A 22,870-nucleotide genomic window follows, 5' to 3' on the forward strand; every position below is an offset into this window, starting at 1 on the left:
GGCTGATTCTTGATCACCTTTGCACTTCTAAGTGTAAATGATCTGAATTTATAATGTGACACAGTGAATGCATTAATTATCTTGGCGACTTGTCTAATTCCGCGTTATCCAAGACTTTCCTTCTCACTAACGTTACCCCCCACCTCCCTCCCTACACAAAGGAATAAATACTGTAGCCTCAGAAAAATTCAACAGATGGATGTTCATCTTTCTGCTCCCTCTGCTGTTGATGACACTTGTCTTTCTGTCACTCGGCGATATTCTGCCTTTTTCCCCCAGGGGAGTGTGTACAGCATGTGATGGCTGATGGTGTACACACAGTTGCAGAGAAGCACACACACCTACACAATCATGCATGTATACATTTGTGCACATTTATGCATTTTAAGATGGATTTTTAAACTCTACAGCTTCTAGCCGTCGGCTCACCTTTTCCTCTTCTCTGTCATCTCTCACCTTCTCTTTCAGGCCCTTCTCCTTTTTCTATCTTCATCTCCTCCAGAGGGTTCCTCCTGATTTATCATTTGCTGTCAACGCATGTCTCCTGAGGCCCGTCGGGCCCTGGAGCCCCTTCTTTAACTTCACTTCAGCTGGTAAATGGGTAAACATCCCATCTTCTAAACAGGTGAATCCTGATTGTGTTTGCAATTAATTTTTTTAGCAGGTAAGAGGTGTTTTCTAGTGCAGTTTTATGTATCATTTACACATTTCTAGATTTTTTTTTTTTATTAGTTTGTTTTGACTGTGCTGTTTCAACTATATGAAGGCTTTGATTGTTCTGAAAGATGCCCACAAATAAAATTCTTTTTTTTTCTGCAAATTGCTGAAAAAGTATTCTAAGTCGAATGAGTGCCAGCTCAATGTTGTCACAGGTAAATGAGTGAAATAAAGTCACAAAAGACTCACCATTCTCTGACACGGTTTCTAAAAATGCCATGACCGAGTCCTGCCCTCCTTCCCTCTGCTGGTCAGAGCCTATAAATCGAGTCTATTTAGTCTAGCTGGGTCTGAATTTTGTCATTAGCCATTCAGCACTGAGAAGTCTGCACCTCCTCATAGTACCAAGTAGCTTCTAAGAACCGAACTGAAAGTGGGTAGAACCACTCTATGAAACGACTCTGAACCCGACTCAGCCAAGGCCATGGGAAAAGGCCATTATTCTCTCTTTTTTTGGACTGTAAATTAGTAAATTAATGGACACAATTCACAGTTATGATTTATTGCATGAACACGCTTGTTTAGCTGGACTGTTTGACAGCATTATATAAATAAACAAATAAATAGGGATCCAGAGAGCATCTGTATATGTGTGAAAAGCCTGCGACAACTAATGATCTGTGGCTTTTACATGATATGTTTTATCTACCAAGAATAAATCAATTCAAAGGGGCAAGGTGATGCTGAAAAACAAGGTGTTGGACTTGATGTACAAAATAAAATTAAAAAAATACAAGTACCTGCTAATGCTGTTTGTTGGTAGCCCTAACATATATTTATCTATATTATGTTTTATTAACTTGACCACAGTGGGTACCTGTAATCTGTGCTCGTCTTTGGGTTTTTAGGAGGAGAGGGAAAGAGAGAAGAGATGAGCAGTGATTTATTAAGTGTTGGTCAGCCGAACAGTATATATTGTGACCCGGTTGAGCAAGGTTATAAAAGGGGAAGGTCACAGCTGAAAAATACTGACATAGCACACCAAGACTTAACTGATGTGTAAAAAACAGAAGATGAGATACTCATTTATCAGTTTTATAGTTTTTTATCTTACTTTTACATCATACAAACATTACAGGAATATTTTTGAGTAAATGTTAATATTTCATAACCAAAGACATTTTGGAAGTGCAGCTATGTGTGAATTGTGATGTAATTAGTGTTAATGTTGTTTTTGGCCTTTATGAGTTTTTGTCACTTGTCACAGATTTATATAAATTCACTTGAAACCTTTAACTGTAATGTTAGAAAGAGAGAGAGAGAGAGAGAAAAGACACCAGTGGTGCCAATATGAACAGTCAGTGTAAACTAATGTGAAGGCATTTTATTCTGTGGGTACAGCAGGTTAATGCATTTATTATAGATGTGACGTTTCTGACTTCTGTCTTCCTGCAGATCAGATTTAATCTGATTTGTTCTGAATTAACTCTTTAACACCGGTGTTAAGGACATAATCATCTCTCTCAAGGTTAGTTAAACTGTGAGGACTGCATAAACACAGCTTGACCAACGGTTTGGTTTGATCAGGTTTGGGGTATAATACAAACAGAGGCAGAAAATCCACTAAATGAAGTAACAGGAAGGCAGCCAGCCAGGATTTTCACTCAAAGAGCTGCCAACATTTTCCTTCCAACCACAAACCAATGCCAATACAGACGGAGCTGTCTCTGTTCCTCGCTACAGAGAGAAAAAACTGCTTTGACTTGGTTTTTTTGTGTAAATAATAGATTTTGTTTTCTAACCCTCCGTTTCATGTTTTACACCATGCTTGGACATTTAACGTCATTATGTCATTTCACATTTTGGGGGAGCAGATTTCCATGGCTTTAATCATGTAGCAAAGTTAGTTTGGGTGTAATGTTTGTGACTTTTTGGGACTCGTCCCTACAAGGTTACCTTATTTCTAACTTGTTTTCTGCCCATCAGAGTGTCTTCATTTACACAACTTTAGCTTATAAAAGAAGTTTTTCTGCTACTGAGAGCCAAGACACCTGTTATGTTGAAATCATAGAACTTACACATTAAAATAATATAAGCAAAATTAAACTCCAGGTGCAGTTCTTCACCTTAACGCAGCTGATATCAAGGCGAGGCTTTGTGTTACTGTTACCTTTTGGGTTAATGTTACGTCCAAATAAAGAATCAGACGGTAAGAAAATTATACTTCCACCTGCCTTAGACATAATCATAATTTCTCCTTGTTGGGAATTGGTTTCTGGATCAAATATACGACTAAATTTGCCCAATGAGGGACTGCCTTTACAGAGAGGGGTTTGTTGAGTCATTGACAAACTTCATCAACTGCAGGCGAAAAATGTGTGCAAGACCAAGTCAGAACACTGATAGATCCCAATTTACACAAAGAACAAAAAGCTGTAAACATGTCAAGATGGTTTTGTATGGTAAACTATTTTTTAGGAGCACAGATGAGAATGTTTTGCACTGTATCACCATCACCTGTGTTATTAACAAAGTACCAGATGTGTGACAGCTAATTAATCTGCAGCCATGTGTTCGTACAGATGGAAGTAAAGACAGAAGTTTCAGCAAGTTCTTTCCTTTTAGAACTTCTAGTTGGTTTTATTTATTAAAGTTATAGTAATGCAAAACATACTGGGGGTCATTTTGTCTGTGGTGGCTGGTTGTGGTATTTCAGATAAGAACTGTTCTTGTCATAAACACTGGAAAACTAAACCTTTCAATCCCAATCATAACAATAAAAAAAGCTAAAACAGATATCTTTTTAAAAAATGAAAAGAAGAAAACAGATCAAAGTTTCTCTGTGCATTGTGAGAAAACTGTTGTGTTAATGAATTCCCACGCCTTTTTACACACCAGCTATTAAACTTCAGTTTGTCATTGATGCCTCTGTTTTTAAAACTCATGTGACAAAGCGTTAGGAACTCAAAAAATGTTTTTACACTTTTCACTTCAAACCGATGTAGTTTTATAGGCATTTGCAATTTCTTTAAGAACTCAGTTAAGTAATTAAATTCTTAAAGTTCTTGTATGTTGGATTGAAGCTTAGAGGCAGAACTATATCACCTAGATATGTTTTAACTAATAAAGCAGAAATATGACATTTAGTGTTTACCAATAAATCTATGTAAAAAGCAACGTTTAAATCCAGGTCTAATCCTCTCTTCACTTCTGTCATTCTAGCATAAACTACACTTCAAAATACTAACAGAACATTGCAAAGTTTCCTGAGTTCTACTTAGTTGGAAACTGATTATTTTGATGCGTCCAGGTAATGTCAGGCTGCAAAACCTACATAAACTTCTTTAATCTCAGCAAGTATTTTTAATAAACCATCAACATTTAAAGAACAATTCTGTGAATACTGAACCAGTTTTCATACAACCCCTTCATCAGGTTTAATGTTACATTTAATCAAAACCAGTTTTAGGAGATCTAATGTATTCCAACGAGTATTTTCTGTTCACTGGCACCATTCTGTCAGCCAGCAATACAGCAATATAATCCTGACAACAACAACTCTAAGACAGAATACAGTCAGCGCCCATCAGTCTCTGTCGTTCTTAGTCTTTTTTGTTTTTTTCAAAAGCATGTACCCCACTGTCACCACTTCAAATATTCAGACAGCCTTCCACCTAAGAAGCCAGCACATACAGTTGCACTTATTTCACTAAAGGTCTTGTAAAAACTGGAATAAAGAACTGAAACTCTGTCTACATATTTTGCTACAAAAGCAAAACTTGAAAAATGATGACATTGTGTTTGCAGAAATATAACCGGACCAGTAATCATTACTGCTTCCCAGTGGTTTGAATGACAGGGAGTTTGTTTTTTTTTTTATGTTTCTGAAAGACACCACAAAAGTTTTCCTGAATTTCTCCCAAGAGAGAAAAAAAGTGCTTACATTTTATCGATTTTTCTTCTTTATTCCTCTTTGCCATTCTGCAGACTCGTCACTTCTGCCTGCCCATCTGGATGTCCTGCATTTTCTACCTGCAGATAACAGTTATCAGCACAATTATTTGTAGCGATGCAGTGATCAATACAGCTAATATAAAATGGTTTAGGATCAGACAGCCTGATCCCTAAAACACATCAACATAAGTGGGTCTGAGTCCAAAAGTCACCAGGATGAGTATTAAAGGAGATGGGAGTGAAAGACAAGGAAATCTATTCTGAGTGTGCAGCTGGTGGCGTTATCACAGCCATCGTCACCTATCAATACACAACACAAACACACACACACTTCAATATGAAGACAAAAATTACAAAGAAAAAGGAAAAAATGAGAAAGTAATATGGTGCTGCCTTAAGCAAAAAGGAACCTTTGTACACTTCTTTTTTTTTTTTTTTACATGTCCAGACATCAGAGTGTGTCCTGCTGACAGAGGAGGTGAAAATGAGAGGAGAAGAGGAGAGATGAAAGAATGACAGTCATGTGTTACAGATGTTTATTGTTGTGTTCGATCAGTGACACACAGTTTTATACACAGAACACACTCATTTTGATCCACCTTGTGACATTTTTACACATTCTACATGTATAAATATGAAAATAGTGCTTCTTGAAATTGACGCCACATCGGCGTTGTTTCAAATCACAAAAATGTTGCATCAGGTCATGCTCATATTAAACCAAACTTCTCCACACATTCAAGAAAAAAAAAACTACTGTTTTCCTGTGAAAGAACAATGTTTCTCACTGAGTACCTAGATTACTTAAAAACCCTTTTATGTTGCTTTTCAGATGAAGCAGACACTTAACAGGACTCCAGCAGTTAGGGGTTTTAAAGTTAATGATCACAAGGTAAAAATAACAACTACAGGACAGACTGTTGGTAGAATTTGCTGTGGTAACATGCTTTCCTCCAAATTCTCTAGTTTGCAGGAAAAATTCCAGCTGTTTTAGCTGTAAAAATATGAAAGAAACATTTAGCTGGAATCCAGGTACTTTTGAATTATCTTGGCAGCTAGTTTTGTTACCTTGAGTCTGCCTCTGCTCTGTGTTTTCTCAATGTTAAGGAGTGAAGGACTCAGATTCAGAGCAGCTGGGAGGCAAAGGGTTAGGTCCAAGCTAAGGATGTTTATCGTTCCTTTGGTGAAGGATGAGCAAAAACAGAAGCAGACTGAAACTCCAGGAGACTGGCATGATTCAGCAGAAATAACCAGCTAACAAGAACAAAGGAAAGCAGGCAGATTACACACTGAGGGAAACTAACAAAGAGCAAACAACAGCTGAGTGGCAATTAGCAAATATAAACCAGGTGTGGCAGGAAAAAAAAGTGACCAAAGCTATGGGATCTACCAAAATAAAACAGGAAGTGAAGCCAATAGAACAGGCTCCCGGCCCTGATGTTTTTAGGTGTGATTTAAAAACGTACTTTTACTCCCTTGCCTTCAAACCAGATTGAGAAGATTGTAATCTTATTGTGCTTTTATTTATTTATCTATTCATTTTAAGTGTTTTTAGTTCTTTTTAACTTCTGTAGCTTTATGTATTCTCTATGCTGGGCTTGTTTGTTTTATCATGCAGCACTTTGGTTGGCCTTGTTGCTGTTGTTGAGTGCTTTACAAATAAAATGGTATGGTATGGAACCAAACAAAGAAACCGGATCAGCCACTGAATCCACAGAACAAAAGAAACCAAGACTGAACTATTTAAGAAAAGAAAATGATTACACAAAACCAAATAAGCCCATAACTTTGTGAGAAGGCCCTAACTCTGGTATCAGTACCAGAAGATTGTTTAATTTTCAGTGCATTGATCTGGATCTACAAACTGAAGACTCTAAACTGAAAACAGACCATCTTGTTTTTGTTTGTTTGTTTGTTTTCTGAGATCCGCAACCCTTCAGCATAAGAGACCTGATCTACTTCACATCTGTTCTGCAAATCATCCACATTTGTTTCACATTCGGTATAACCACAAGCTCAGTCGGATAAACTAAACTATTACAGATCTCTTTTGATAGAGATGTTCTGATAGAGTAATTGACATTTTTTAGCTTTTCTTGTTCGTAATTTGTCGTTTAATAAAAGTCAATATAAAAGCATGTTTCCAGGAGAAATTCAACATGAGAGGAAAATGAAGTGGAGAAAATGGCATTTGGCTGTGTGGGTTTAAACAAAACATGATCTACTTTTTTTTTTTTTTTTACTCTCATCTGTTTGAGCTTGTTTCCACTTTCAAGCAGCCCCTCAAACAAAACCAAATGGAGTGACTGGTACTTGGCAAATGTTCTAACTGAGGGTGTAAAGAGGGAGAGGGGGTGTGCTGAGAGGGTTGAAGGGAGAGGGAGAAAGAAAAAGACGGAAATAGAGTTGTTTGTGAGTTTATTTTGAGCTCCATTACCCCTATTACAGATGAGTATCTGCTCTCCACCCTTCTCTAAATGTTGAGGATGCAGGTGGCCCACTGAGGAAAGCACCTATCAATCTCTCTGTGGCCATCTACCTATCTGTCTGCCCATTTATTCATCAGCTCATCTAATGACAATCCACCCAGTCCGTTCCACTCTTCTTCTGCCTCTCCTCCATCTTTCAGATAATCAGTCCATCAGCAGATCCATCTGTGCACCCATCCAGCAATTCATCTACCCCTCCATTTATCTCGCCGTCATTCATCCATTTGTCTATCATCCATCCATCCATCCATCCATCCTCACAGGGGCTCGAGTCCGTATGTTTCAAGCGGCGCCTTCAAATCTGCACCTCAGTTGTTTGGAGTGTCTCATGCAAACACAACAGGGTGTGATTTTTAGACTTCCAAACAGATAAACGCAATACGGACAAGCTTTTCAATCAATATTTGGAAGAATCTGCACTGTGACTCAATAGTCCTGTGAAAATACAAAAAGAGAAAGCAAGAAAAAAAAAAAAATTAAAGGCTTGTAGTAAATAATGAGCAGGCATTTGAAGAAGTGGGTGATGGAGTTGATTAACAGGAGGGATAGATCCTGTAATTAATATGGATTGGTGTTCAACAGTATTTTGCCTTTTACAGAAGGACAGTGATTTAGTGAAACCGATTAGATTCAGAGCTTTTGAGATCCAAAACTCCAAAATATTCCTTAAGACTTTGAGAAATATCTTAAATTATAATTCTAATAATGTGCAATTTTGAGAGGAATGGCATCTAATTATTTATTAACAGTTGTGTCGACTGATATAAAACTATGTTTTTGTTACCTTTTCAACATAATTCTTTTTCGATTATTTACACCAGAGACTGGATGTAGGATGACCTCATGAGACTCATGAGGATTTAAAGACAAAGAGGCAACAAAACAATAATATCTTTCCCTGTTCTTTAAGCCACTGAAGATGCAAATAGCATCAACTTCAGGTAAAAAAAAAATACAGAGTATCCTAATTTTAAAGTTTAGAAAAAACAACAACAAATCATTTAATCGTTTTAGATTTGTTCTTTCTTCTTTTTATGGAAAAAGGTTTCCAATTCACTGAGAGGCAAAATCCAGCAGATAATGTTGAGAAGAGACAAATGCAGAGGGAAGAGCTTAGCTGCACGTGTCATTCTCTGACACCCCTCCAGGCCAACCATTAGCAAGCAAGAGGCAATCACCATTTCATCAACGTTCACCACACGGCCTCGCCCCCTCTCCTTTTTTATTTATGTCCTCTTTCTTTCCACTTGTTTTTCTCCAACTCTCATTTTTATTCCGATTTCATCACTGTTCTTGTTCTCGGAGCTCCTCTCTCCTCCCTTTTGGTCAACCATGGTGGCTTATACATCCTCTCATCAGCCGCTGTATGAACTGATAAATGCTGATTTGAGTGAAGAAGACAAACCTGCTGTGAGAGGGTTTATGTGCCTACCTCAGGTACATGTGTGTGTGTGTGTGTGTGTGATGTATACACAGCCACATTGATGGCAGTAGTAGTTGCAGAAGAGCGTGGGGCCCAGCAGCAGTGCTGCTGTGGGATAATTCACGGCATGTCCCTCATTTGTCTCATTATAGGTCTCACATAAACGTCTTACAGATCTCTGTCCTCTCACACAAACACACACATGTCCACCTGTCACTTCTCTCCTTCTCTGAGAGGCTTCAGTCACCAGCTTATCGGCCTAAACCAGCTATGACAGTACTGGCCCTGCTTGTACACGCCTTGTCTGGGGGGGAGGGGGGAGGGGACTCCGGGCACAGCACATTATGAAACAATTACTCGTCTAATTGACAGTTAATTAATCTAAAGTCAATTTGACCTTGCCAGACTTACCTTGTGATTGAAAGCTGAGGAAGGGACGACACTGAGACAAAGGTTCAATGGTGGGGATGGAGGGAGGAGAGGAAGAAGAGGCAGGAAAGGATGNGGGGGGTGATGGACCATATCTCTACACCAGCAGGAATCACCTGCTTTATCTCCTTGTCAGAGTGAAGATATATAGACCTCCTGAGTGTGGGATATGTGGCTGTGTTGTGGCCTGCTGGATGCTCAACATTACACCTTATCAGACAATTAACAGCTTTTTCTGCTGAGTTGATCGCTTCGGTGTTAATTATGCCTCTCATCTGAAATCTCTGCCGAGAAATCTTGGCCACAGTTTGCGTTTGTTTGTGCGTGCGTGTCTTGTATGTTCAATTTCACACAAAAAAAAAATTCTTATTACCTTCTTTTGCTGTCAAATGTTATTGAATAAAACATATAAATCTGATGCAATAAAGCTTTTATGCAATAAAAAAAACTCATGTAAGCTGATTAAAATGAGCACATTGGGAGTTTTTTTTAATCAAATATAATCAGATTATTTTTTATCATCTGTAATGGAATGAAATCAAAAATGCAAAAACTTTCACATTGATGAGTCTTGTGATGTTTCTCTCCGAGGCATTTATTAATCTATATTGTTGAGTTGTTGTTGATGGTGCTGCAGAACTCAACATGAGGAGGAGGAAAATAAGAACCAGTTCTTCATCATTTTAACCCACCTGTAGAGAAGATTGTTGAAACTACTGAACTCATCTCAATTACAAATTATAAATCAGTAATTTATATCAATTCAAACTACAGTAATTGGGTATAATAGTGCAGTGAATAAAATGGCATTACTTGACTTTGAAATAAAGCAGGTTTAAAGTTATTCTCACTTCACCAACTCATATCAATCTAGAAACCAGTTAACTATAATCCATTGCATTCCTATAAATAACAGTCATCTGAGATTTCAGCGTCACCTGTAGATATTCCTATGATAGATATCCGGGTCAAAAGTTCTTGTGTTGTGCACTGACTGCTGTCTGATTGCAGCTGTGTTTTTGTAGGCTCAAATAAAATTGTCCCTTTTAGAAAAGGTGACAATTTAGAAATGCCATTTCTGCCAACTCATTCCTAAAGCCTGTTTAAGTGTCGGAAACCAAAACCATCTCAGCCAAAGTTGACAAAGTTTTCAGTCATTCTTTTCTTTTTTTCGCCTATGAATTATGTATGTGTTCATATCTGAGTGCGTACAGAAAAAAAATGTTCAAGGTAAATCTGACGTTCAGAATGAAAAAGTATTACTGTTTTATAACGCAGGCTGCAACATATTGTTAGAAGTGACAACTTTCATGCTTCAGTCTGACACTTCTTAATATAATTTGAAATATTGTTGACTTTTTAGACGCTTTGCCACCTTTTCTTATAGGACGATTCATCCACCTTCAATTATTTTGCGTTTCAGTTTGTGTTTCATTCAAACAAAAGTCACTATTCTTTCAAACTGTGATGCTGCAGCACTGCAAAAAAGTAAACTGAAGCTTCCTAAAGGAGTAGTTCAGATCTTTTGGAGAGACAGTATGCAGAAAGGCCATGAACAGTTAATATCTTACCTGTTGTAGAGTTTGAACAGCCTCAGTTTGGAAAAACAGACTTTAAATATGACTAGAATGAGAAGGGGCCAGGTCTGGGGTCTTAAAGAAATCATAGCAGTTTCATGCAGACACGATTTTACAGAGCATCCCACTGCCCCCCATCAGTTATGCATTACACAGCCACAGGCGGCCCCAGAAGTGCTAAAGCTAGCTGCTGATGCAGCTTGTGCTTGCAAATAGCTATACAATTCTGTGTAAATAACCATGTAATGCAAAACTGACAGTGATGTAAAGCATAATAAGATAGTGCTCACATGAACAGCTGAGAAGATTTTAAGACATGAGTTGTCTTAAGATGACAGCAACCTATATTAGATCGACTGCACTCAGACTAGCTGTTAACTTATCCATCCTGTCAAAAGAAAATTTTATTTCTTTTAAGTGTGTATGTTCAAAGATCTATGTTTATAACCTTTCTATTATAAATGAAAACGATATTATAATATAATGATATTATAATACTGAATCTAAAAGACTATTTGATATTTGTAATTTCTTATATCATATCATTATGTTATCAGAAGGACGCTACATACATGTGGATTTATACGTGTCATGGACATTTTTATAGGTAAGTTCCATTTAAATCACTGAGTCTCTCTGTTATGTCACCATCTGGGTGTGTGAGTGTGCCACGCTTTGTCCACAGGTGCTGAAAGCTGATTGGCTGACGGGTTCAGATCTGCTCAGATCACGAGCTGCAGAGCTCCTCTACACTCCCTGGCTTGTGTATGATCATCAGACTCTCGCCCTCTGTTGAACTTGTGTCCTGCCATAGCATCTTTAATAAATTACCACAAAAGACAATTCTCTTGTTTAATATTTGAAGTTCACCAGTATTTCAGAAAATCCATAGAAACATTTGAACTATCCCTTTGTGACAAACTATTCGCAGGAATATAAAAGTAATACAAGACTTGAATTATACAATGTTTCTTTGTTAAATTTTCAGAAATTTATGTCACGGTATTTACAATATTGCATCAAATTGCACCAACTTGTGTGTTTCTTTACCTTGATGTTAATCTGGTAGTGCATTCTGTGAGCATATTGAGTAATATTCCAACCACGAAGGTTTGTGTTGTAGAGCCAATCTCAACATAAAAGTCCACCTTTTTCATTTAAGTCCTTTTCTTAATAAATGCCTACACTTTTTCTCTATCAAAATCTGTTCAGCTCTGGGTAAATTTGTCTCCACTTTGTGTTGCTTTGACAAGACAGAGCTCCAACTTCATGGCCGACTGAATTTGTGTGATTAAAGAGATGACAAGCAAAACCATCTGCTTGTCACATCCATCTGTCATCAGCCAGCATTCGCCATCAGCCGCACATCACTCAAAAACAACAGCAAGTCATAGAGAAGTGGGGGGGGGGGGACATACACCACAATGCCTCAAAGGGAGAGTAAAGGAAGCTGGATAGACGGGAAAGTCCAAGGCTGAAAGTCGGAGAAGGTGGGAAAATGGATGAAAAGACAGAAAGCAGGAGTGATGGAAGAAACACTGTGAGACATTAGGATTTTCTTCCATTTTGGTCCATCTCTGATGCTGCCCTGAATGATGTTCCCACAGACGACTGACAAAAATGTTCAGTCAGCTCCCATGAACCAGAGACTGCATGACGAAGAGCCACTTCCTCCGTTTGTTCTCCTTCAGTCTTCCCTTCTCTTATTTGTTCAATCCTTGATTCTTTGAATGAATGCCACAATTATTCCCCCCAAAATGTATTCTTATAGCATTTTGGGAAACATCTTGTTTAACAATAGTAAAGAGAGGGGATACGAGTGTCTACCTTTGTTATTTTGTAGGTTGATAGTTGAAAAAAATTAGAAACCGTTGCTTTAAAGCAGCAGTCTGCAAACCGACATGTGATGCACGGTGACTGTAGTTATATCTTTTTATACAGAGTATGTATGTTTCTAATGAGTTAGCAGTTCAAATGTGTTAATTAATGGTAGCTTAGTGAAAAAAGGTTCACATTATCTAAAGAATGCAAAGAAATGCTGTTGCCAAAATTTATTATTTTAATAACCTTTGGTAACATCAGTGATTCGTAATTTATTGTGCTTTTATCTGCTTTATTCATAAACTCTTATCAGTATAGAGAAATAGCAAGAAGATATAGGATATTTTTATGGCTCCAGTTTTATCTTTTTTTTTTTCTGAAGTCCCTCTCCCCAGACAAAAACAGATGCACCACATCTGTTTGTTCTGATTGTTTTCTTATTAGAAGTAACATTTTTACAGTGACAACTTATCAAACAAGTCCACCTTTGTTGTTTGCTCAGAGTGAGACAGCTGCTGAGTCAAAAAAAGAAACATTAATATATACAGTTTAAAATTCTAAATCTTTCCAAACAACTTTTCTGGTTTTTCTCCCTGGCAAACTTAAAGATTGTCAGCTTTCTTCACTGAGAAGTCACAAGGGCAGGCGTTTCGTCAAGTTGATATTAGTGTGACCTCTGCAGGATCACAAAGCAAACTACTGTGGTCTGAACTGACTTCGTACTGTGAGCTGAAACACTTGCAGACTCTAAGATTTGAATTTAAAAGCATCATTGTGGGTCAACGTTTTACCGTATCTGAACGTAGGTTTGAACTTCGACTGAAAAAGCACAGTTTCCATGTTCGGTAAACCTGATATTCTAAAAATGAAAAAGGCCACGCATCTTTTCATGCTGAGTTAAGACAATAAATTTTAAGAAAGTAAAAAAGTTTCAAAAGTTTTTGAAATTTTAGAAAACAAGATATCTGCATCTGGATGTGCTCCATGTTTTTGTTACTTTCTACTATTTTTTTTCTGTCTTGCAGTCAATTTTCTCCCTCTTTGCTCCCTTTTTCTCTCACCTTTCACCTCTGCAGCGTCCCCACATCATCAGATAAAAACACAGTCAGCACAGGGGCCTTTGGGGCTTTGTGGGAAAACCAGCCCTCATCTTTCATCTTCCTCTTCCAGGCCCTGATCTCCCTCTTTCCCGTCTTTTACTCCCCCTCATCCTCTGTCTCCTCTTCACATCATCCACTTTTTCTCCTTCTCCCCCAGCAACTTTCTCTCAGTCTTTTTCTCTCTCTCCCTCCCAACTATCTCGAGGATTATCGATTCTACGTAGGCTGTGATTGAGTCTCACTGGGTGTTATGCGGGCCCCGAGGTGTCCTCTGAATGGAGAGCATCATGAGTTATGGACTAACTATAGTCACTCTAGCACAACACCTGAAACTCAGACAGAAGCGGGATCATCCGTCTCTCACACACGGACAGAAAATGTGTGATCGCTGGCGAATAAAAGTGGATGAGATCGGAGCACTGAGGAGGATGCAGTGGGAATGTCAGTGTGCTTCAAATACAGGCGGACTGCAGACAGAGCAGCAAGTAGAAAGGAGGAGGGATCTCTGTGGTAACGAGAACTGGTGTATTCCTGGAGAGGCTATAGAAGGAGCATTTCTGTCCCAAACAGCATCCTGAAAAGATGTCATTAAATCAGTTGTTGCCAGGATACAAACACACCACATTTCATTCATGGCAAAAGATTTCAATCAGTTTTACCACCTCAGCTCAAGCTGGGAGTGCAAAGCTTTCAACATACTTTAAAATTGTCATTCTTTCTCAGAGCACTTAAAAAGAAATAGAGGTTACACAGTAATAATGCATTTAAGGTGTTATTTTGGCCCTTTTTTCTTCAAGCTTATCTAAGGATGTGAAGTTCAAAGTTCCTCCCACGCTATCTGTTGAGGAAAGGTTGGTCCAGAACTTACATCCTCTGAATTTGCAGCCACGTCTTTGTGATGTGCACAGAATGAGGTTTATTGGAGCCATCTTAAACATGTTGAGAGCGCTGTAGGTGCAGAGATTTTGTACTTAAAAGGCCCAGTCATTTAAGCAGGTGTGATGACAAGCACCATATTTGTTTTTAACCACTAGGTAGGTTAGGTATGGCCCTATAATGGAATGAATGTTTTTTTTTTAACCTTTGAGGTAAAATGAACAAATTGGCACATCCAAAGTAAGTTGACTGGACTTCATATAAATATTTCTATACTCACAATAGACATGATCTACATCTAACAAGTGACTTCATGGCCAAACTGAAGGTGTGTCACCAGGGGGTTTTACACTTTCTTCCTGAAAAACACAAGGACAATATTGGAAAACTTGTCACAAAGGCAGCACATGTTGTTCCTAAATCTCCATGGACATTCCTGTCTCCTCCTCCTGACCTTTCTGTGTGGAGTTTGCATGTGGGTTTCCTCCCACAGACCAGAAACATATATGTTAAGTTAACTAGTAACTCGGTGTCAGTGAGAGTGTTAATGGTTGTTTTTCTTGTTTGACTCTACGTGTCCCTGTGATGGACCTGCGACCTGTCCAGAGCGTACCCCGCCTCTCGCACTGTGACTGCTGGAGACAGGCCCCAGCGAGAGCGCCCTGCAGTCCTGAAAGGAAAAAGCAGGTAAAGAAAATGGATGGATTGAGGAAAAAATTAGAGACCTAGCATTTCTTGAAGGAATGCATATCACTCATTATCTTTCATGCCAGAGGTTTAAACAAAGATAATTTTATCTAAAACAAAAAATCAGTTTTAGCCTTTTTGGTCTTAGCAATCTTGAAAATAACATTATGTGTGACTATTCACATTCTAGCTTAATATTTGTAAAATTGACTGTGATTATAATGTTTTTTTTGCTGTTTCTTTCTAAGGTTTTCTAGGGTTAAATAGCTGTGGCAGCCATCTTAAATGGGGTTGACTCCGAATAAAGTTTAGCTGTAGATACACATCCAGTGATTATCCAGAGATTCATTATTTTAGTTGATATTTTGCTAACAGACAGACAAGGTGGACTCCAACTGTTAATGCTAAAGTTTTATCAAAGATCTTGTTTTATGTAATATGTTAGGGATGATTCTCATCTACTACCAAACCAAGTTTTAGTCATATATAGCCATATATATCCATAAGCTAAGCCATAACTGAGCTAATGCCATTTTTTGTTAGTTAAGTTTGAGTAGCTGTGGTGGCCATCTTAAATCAGGTGGAGTCCAAATGTTAATTAGTTATAGATGTGCATCCAGTGATTACTTTCTGGGTGTTTCAATAAAATCTGTCCAACTGTTCATGAGATATTTTGCTGACACAACAGACATTATTACTTCCTCTAAAGGAGTGATAGATTGTATCAGGTTGCATTGGTACGGATGAGATGCACATAATGATGTAAAAACAGGGATTTCTGTGATGATATGAACAAGCCGTGCTTCCTCCTGTGAATTTAAGAGCACTCACCTGAAATAAAAAGACTGACTTGCGAGTCCAGGTCGACCTGGAGACACGAGTTGAGAACTTCCAGGGATGACGCCTGAATTCCTGATGAGACATCTGAGACCCTACAACAAAGGTCTGCATAATTGTTTAGACGGCATTTCCTTCACCTTTTTTTCTGAATAAAATAGTTTGCTGTTGTTTCTAAATGTAAGTTTGCTTGTATCCACATATTAACACCCCTCCACAGACACACACACACACACCACCTCCACTCTCCTCCCATCAACGTACCTGCCCCAAAAGCAAGGCGCTCATTGCGATTCGTGAATGCTATTAGGATTGGCCCCAGAGTCGGCCTCTGTTTAGCAAATAAATAATGGTAATGATGATGATCCCTCATCTTGTCACTGGGGCTCTCCCCAGGGGCCCTGCAGTACAGGTGGAGGGAGCCTCTCCTGGCCTAATTGGTTCCAACCCTGCAGCCTTCTCTCCGGCCTCTTCTCCTTCCCCCGCCACCCCTTCTCCCCCCGCTCCATCCCTCTCTCTCTCTCTGGGCCTCAGGACTCAATCTGTAAACTTGTCTTGTCACTTTATGTGTGTGTGGGTGTCACCACCATTTTCAATTTATTATTGCACCAGGATAAAATCACGTGTATAAACCAGCACTTATGTATTTATGTGGCCTGCCCTCTTCTGATGGATGGGCCGAAGAGAAAACAGCCACAGGCACATTTCAATGCACCGTGTTATTGTAACAGGCTGCAACTCCCTTCCCGCTGTCTTCTTCTTTGGTGCAGCTTCATGCTAACACCTTGAGTTAATGGATCCTGCCTGATAGGAAATGGTTCCTATCTCTGCCCGGTCCATAATTCTGACCTCTGAGGACCTTTGCCCTGTGCTGAGCCTATATCTCCAACCATCACCCACCTCATTACAATTATAGTTGAAAAAAAAATTAGTTTTATAATTCCCATGATGGAAAATTCATTTTTGAATGTATGAGAAATGGAGATTACTAATCACATAAATCAGATCAGATAATTGAATTTTGGCGCCTCGGTGAAAAATGGAAGGAAATAAAAAGTGTGTTGTAATGCGGCATTTATTAATTTATTAAAAGAATCGTGTTAGGGTTTCAAATCTAATGCTTCAGAGGTCCTGCCAGGCGTTATGAGATTTGATAAACGTTGATGCTTAACTTGCACATGTATTTGTCACAAAAACCACAGACAGACAGAAAGCTTTGGTGTTTAAAAAAAAAAAAGAAAAATAAAAAAAAACTTTCTAAAAATACATCTGAAGGGCTTAAAATGTTGCTCTGACATCTGCTGGAAAAAAATAAAATAAAATCAGCATTAGCACGGGGTCCCACTGAAGAGACTTTGTGAAACATTTTTTCCCCAAATCAATACAATCTCTGCTACAGTAGGCAAAGAGGATCTCTAATATAGTTTTATGTTATTATTTTTCCTCACACATTACTACATTTCTCGGCGGCTGGCAGAGGGAAGATGGATTTTCTCTTCGACTGGATGCTAAATGTGATTCTGAATGCGGCGGTTCAATGAGATGATGCAGAGCCTGCACTCTTAAAGAGGGATGTGTCACTTTCTGTACGACCATGGCTGCAGTTTGACACCAGACAAAGTTATAGCACTTTTTTAACCCTGTGCATCTTTTTTTTTTAATATGAATAGCAAATAAAACACTTCACAATGATACTTAAGACCTCAGCATCCTAAATGAAGAAATTTCATTAAATATTAAACTGTTAATGTTATCTGTCAATAAAATACAGGATACTGATTTGGGCAGAAAATCATTTCCATATTTGTTCCAAATGTTTAGAAACTGAACTCCTTCCAGCTGTTCTGCAATCTTATTTCAAACTGAACAAAAAAAGAAAACAGATTAATAAACATATTTTTCCTCTAACAAGGGAGGTGTTTGAGCAGAGCAGCTTAACAAGCTTTTTTTAATAACCAACACTGACTCAAAGCAGTGCGTTTAATTGGATGAGAGTTGATTTTTTTTGCTTTCTGTTCAATGCAACAGGGACCTCTGTTGGGTAAAAATGTCATTACATTATTATGATCTCAGTTAGTTATCAAATTTTCTCTGTACATGTTAAATATGTTTTAGCTTAAGATGTAAAAAATTTGATTTTTTTATTTTTTATTTGCTTTCTTACTTAATCAAATGCTGGTTGGTTTAAAAGGAACAGATTTCAAATATATCTGAAAACTTTCCTAATAAAAAGTCTATTTGAACACCTCATAATGACATTAAAAAGTATAATATCCTTTATATTTTTCTAGAAAGATCAGTTTCAGTTCAGTTATATAATAGATACATTTAATAAATAAATATGAAATGTTTTCTTATTTCTCTCTACAACAAAACCCACATATAAGTCAGATGATGTGAAAAGTGATAAACAGCCTCCTGTTGTTCAGAGACTTTCGGTCTGTTTCTGAACTCATTCATGAACTCTCAGCTTAAACCTTTCCTGCTGAGCTGTTAACATTTAGTCTTCAGGATTTTTTTCCTCTGGAACGAAGGGAGCTGTTGCTGCCTCAGAGAGCCACAGACTACAGCTGAAAACACAAAAAGAGCCTGAAAGTCAGAGATGCACACGAGTATTTATTTAAAGATTAGAAATGAGACCATGCTTTTACTGTTATTTTTATTTTTTTTGTGCTGCAGCTTCAGTGTAAGTTTGACTCGATGTTGCGCCCGAACAAAAATAAAAAAAATCCCTTGCTCTGAACAGATTCATTGCCAACGCTTCATGCTGACGCCCCCTCAGTGCCCTCGGCCTCTCACCAGTGCACTCACTCAGAAATTTACACACACACACAAATCAACAAACATTTTAGCAACCCTCCTTCAAGCTGCCCATCCTCAGAGAGGCAGGGTTAGGAGGGGTGGGGGTACGGAGAGGACGACGCAGCTGCTGTGTGTCCTTCCACGCAGCAAGAAGCAGACACCGTTTCCCAGGAGGAAGTGACCCGTGTCTGAAGGGGTGCTCTCTGGTCCAATCAGACGACTGCTGATGCCTGGCGGTGTTACCTGCGCGGCCCCGTGTTGCTGCTTTACTTCTGACAGGTGTGGACCTGATGACTTATCTGAATCAGAGCTCAGCAGTGGCACAGGGAGGTAATAAATCCACATCAACACACAGCAAAAGATCACAAACAATTAAAGAAAGGCCTTCTTTACTAGATGTGGGTCTTAAAAGAAGACAAAATAAACGGTTGGAGTCCTCAGGCCTGAAGTCATGTCTGGAATATTTCCTCTAATATCCGAACATCAGCATCCCTGATCCCTGTGGGATCCCCTCACACAGCTAACCCCCCCACAGTGTCACCTCACTCATTAACCTGCACTCAGAGCATCTACACAAATAACTCTCCATCCTTCTGAACTTCTGGAAATGCTTCTGTCTCACGAATCAGAGGAAAGAAATTCATTCTTACTTGAACTAATAATGTGCCACAGAGGACGTGACAAATTCTGCACCTTTCCTTTTTTTTCTGCTTCTCTCCTTCCTTAAAATAAGTCAGTTTTTGATCAGACATTAATAAATAATCTATGCAGCCCCCCGTAACAGAGGGAAATCAAATTGAATAAACAGTGTTCACATCAACATCTTTCCTAGTATTTAACTCATATCTAAAGTTAATAAAAATATATAAAAGCAACTTGTGATTTATCTGTTGATCAGTGAGGAAATAACAGAAGTTTTGTTTGGAAACTAATTAAAGGTTTGTTCGAGCTTTGACCCACATGAAGCCCTTCATCTCAGGACTCTTTCTCCCTAAAATCCATGACCTAATTTCTGAAGTATAATTTTTCAGTGCATTTAGCCTCTCCCCAGGGAGTCAGTTTGGAAATCACTCAGTGTACTGAGAATCTTTACAGTCCTCGTCTGATTCTGTGTTAGTCCGAGCTTTTCTTTGTTTCCCACAAAGCAGCATGTGACCCCAGATCTTCTCCCCAGCTTTAACTTGAATTGTGTATTTTAAGTTACAGAAATGAACCCTGTTCTCCTCCCAAGTTTTCCTTGAGGCAACAAAGCCCTGAACTCCTTACACCAACAATAAAGCAAACAGCAAAACTGCCAAGGTAGAGACGGTGAACAGGGACCTAAAAATGCTGACAAAACCAGAAAACCATGGAGGAGTCTAAATATATGGAGGTGGTGATTAGTGAGGGCCAAGAAGTGTGCTGATTATTAATGGAAGCCAGGTGGTATGTGAGGTCTGCTGGAGAGGCTTGTGAAAATGAAGGTACAATAATAAAAACCTTGAATGTGATAAAATACCTGAAACATAAAAAATGCTTTAAAAGAAAACCAAACATTGTGCTTAAGAAAAGATAAAGAATAAAGACAAACATTGATTTGTGTTATTTAACTGGCTCAGTTCAAACACATACACACACACACACAATCACTGCTGTCTGACAGGAGATACTGTTTAAAACATCTCCAGTTTTGGTAAAAGGCAGGAGCCTGTTTGGGTTTCTTCACTTACTTGTCATCGTCACGAGATGTCCTCAGTTACCTTTGTCTCCTGATGCTCTTGTCTCCACGTTTGCTGACACAAACACACACATTTCTCCCCCATCTTATTTAGACTTTTTTGATTTCATGTGCTCATCGTTGGATCCTCTTAGTGTGTTGCAGCCATGTTCGTGTTGCTACATCACATTTAGTAACGTTACGTCTTGTTCACTCTTTGCTGAAAGGCAGAAGGTGGACATGAATGTTTTTGCCTTTGTGATTGCGGTAGCTTGTTGTGTCAGCAAAATATTTCATGAACCACTGGATGGATTTTAATGAAACCCTTGCAAAGTAATCTCTGGAAGTCCGGCAATCAACTACAGCAAAGAGAAAGTGGATATAACTCAGTTTTACAGATATTGAGCTCAAATTTGATGTGGTAGTAGCTTCTGAGTGGGAACAGATCAAACAATGCTGCTTGAGATCGTGCACTTGTTTTTAAGATTTGACTAAAACAGCTACAACTATCATTTCTCTGCGTAAGATGATCTGAGTTTAAAACTAAAAGCATGAAAAGCATTTCTAAATAAAAACATTTGTCTTGTTACTTGCCTGCTGAGTCCTGGACTTGGCTCCTCTTTCACTCTGGATTATAACATTCAAGTTTGCTGCATGTTCATCACATTTATTTATTAATAAACAATACTTATAAGTTGCCAATTTGCAAGTCACAGCACTTAGGTGTTTGTCCGTTTAGCACACAAAACAGTACTTCTGGCTCCAAAAATCTGATCAAAAATGGCAAATATTACGGACCCCAATATTGACCAAATTGTGATGAATTGATCTTTCAGCCACCTGTCTGTCTGAGTTGCGAAACTGCCCTTGAACATTGAAATCTGTTGAAATATAGGCTAAAGTCTACTGCAGATTACTGAAGCCAAACTTAGAATCAACTCATTTCTTATAACCAACAAAATATGACGCATCACTAACAAAAGGCACATGTATAGTACTGTACAAGTTTTAATCATCTCTCATTTCTTCAAAAGAATAGGACTTTATTTAAAGTTGTCATATTTCCCACGACTTTGCTACATGTCCCTCCATACACAACATATTTATTCTGTGCTCTGCCCTGTGCCATTGTAATGAGTTAATCTCCGGATTTTGTTTTCACTTTTCCCAGTGCACATAATTTTTTAGCTATATTTATAAGTTTTGTTTGATCAGAATATGTAACTTATTTGTCTCAGTCTTGTCACAAGCTGAGATACATGAGAAATGTGTCCCTTGACCTCCATATAAAACTTAAATTGCCAAAAACAAGCATTTTATTTATAAATGTCAAATAAAGTAATGTCTATTTTGCATTTTTACTTGTTTTTAACAGGGAATACAATCTGTTTTACACTAAAATTGGCTGAAACTCCTTTTTGCCAGGTTAGTAACATCAGTGGATGAGCTGGCAAAATCAGATGAAAATGAGAAAAACTAAATATATAAATGAAGGAATGTGGCATTTCTTTAAAACAAAGAGCTGACACATTTATTCTTACAAAAAGCAGTATGTTTGATATGTTGAGAATATTGTGAGATTTTGATCAGATCCGCCATCTTTGGTACAAACACATCATTGGAAAAAGAAGAAAAGGTTTGGAACCAGTCTCAAACACACCCGCCTGGCAGAAAATTCTTCTAAAAGGGTAAACCATCGGAATCCAAAATGGACTAAATCACAAAAAAGACCAAGCATTTTTGAAAGAGGCCGTTTTCTGAATGTTAGATACATGTTTCAGTTCATTATGTGACTCATTAAGCTGACTCAAAATGACCGTTTGAAACACAAAAAGCTGTTCCTCATCCCTGACGAGGCCCATCTGTTCCCGTGAAAACTGAAAACCAAGCTGGGTTCAGACTCTGAGAACTCAAACAAACCACATGACACCAAAACGTATTTTTGATAGATTTTTCTCGACTTTTATATTTTTAAAAACAAACAAAAATAACAGATTAAATAAAATTTACAGTAGACATATGCAATCATTGTGCACTTTAACTACTTCTTCTTATACGTTCTGCACAGCTGTCAACGAAAAAAACGCAAACACAACGGGGACGTCTGGGTGGAGCTGGGGGGAGGGGGGATGTGGGACAGTTGTGGGAGAGAGGAGAGGGCTGAAGAAGTGAGGTGGGGGCAGCAAGGAGGAAACAAATGTAGGGAGGAGGAGGAGGAGTTAAGAAGGAAGGAGTAAAGGATAAAAGGAAGGCCTAAACTTTGTCACTCTGGAACGAAAGAAAAATCACTGAATATATAGATCTCTTTTATTCCTTACATCACTTATATAAATATATTGAACCCTCAAAAAAAAAAAAAAAGAAAAAGAAAAACTTTCTGAGAGGAAAACAAAAATAAAAACAGCGCAATACAGAAACCCACAACAGCAGTAAGGCAAACAGAAAGCAGGAGAGGAGAGAGCAGTGACACTGGGTGAGAGGAACAGATAAGCAGAGGGAGAGATAGGAGGAAGGATGGGGGG

Source organism: Kryptolebias marmoratus, linkage group LG4, assembly GCF_001649575.2.
Source record: "Kryptolebias marmoratus isolate JLee-2015 linkage group LG4, ASM164957v2, whole genome shotgun sequence".
Taxonomy (NCBI): Eukaryota; Metazoa; Chordata; class Actinopteri; order Cyprinodontiformes; family Rivulidae; genus Kryptolebias; species Kryptolebias marmoratus.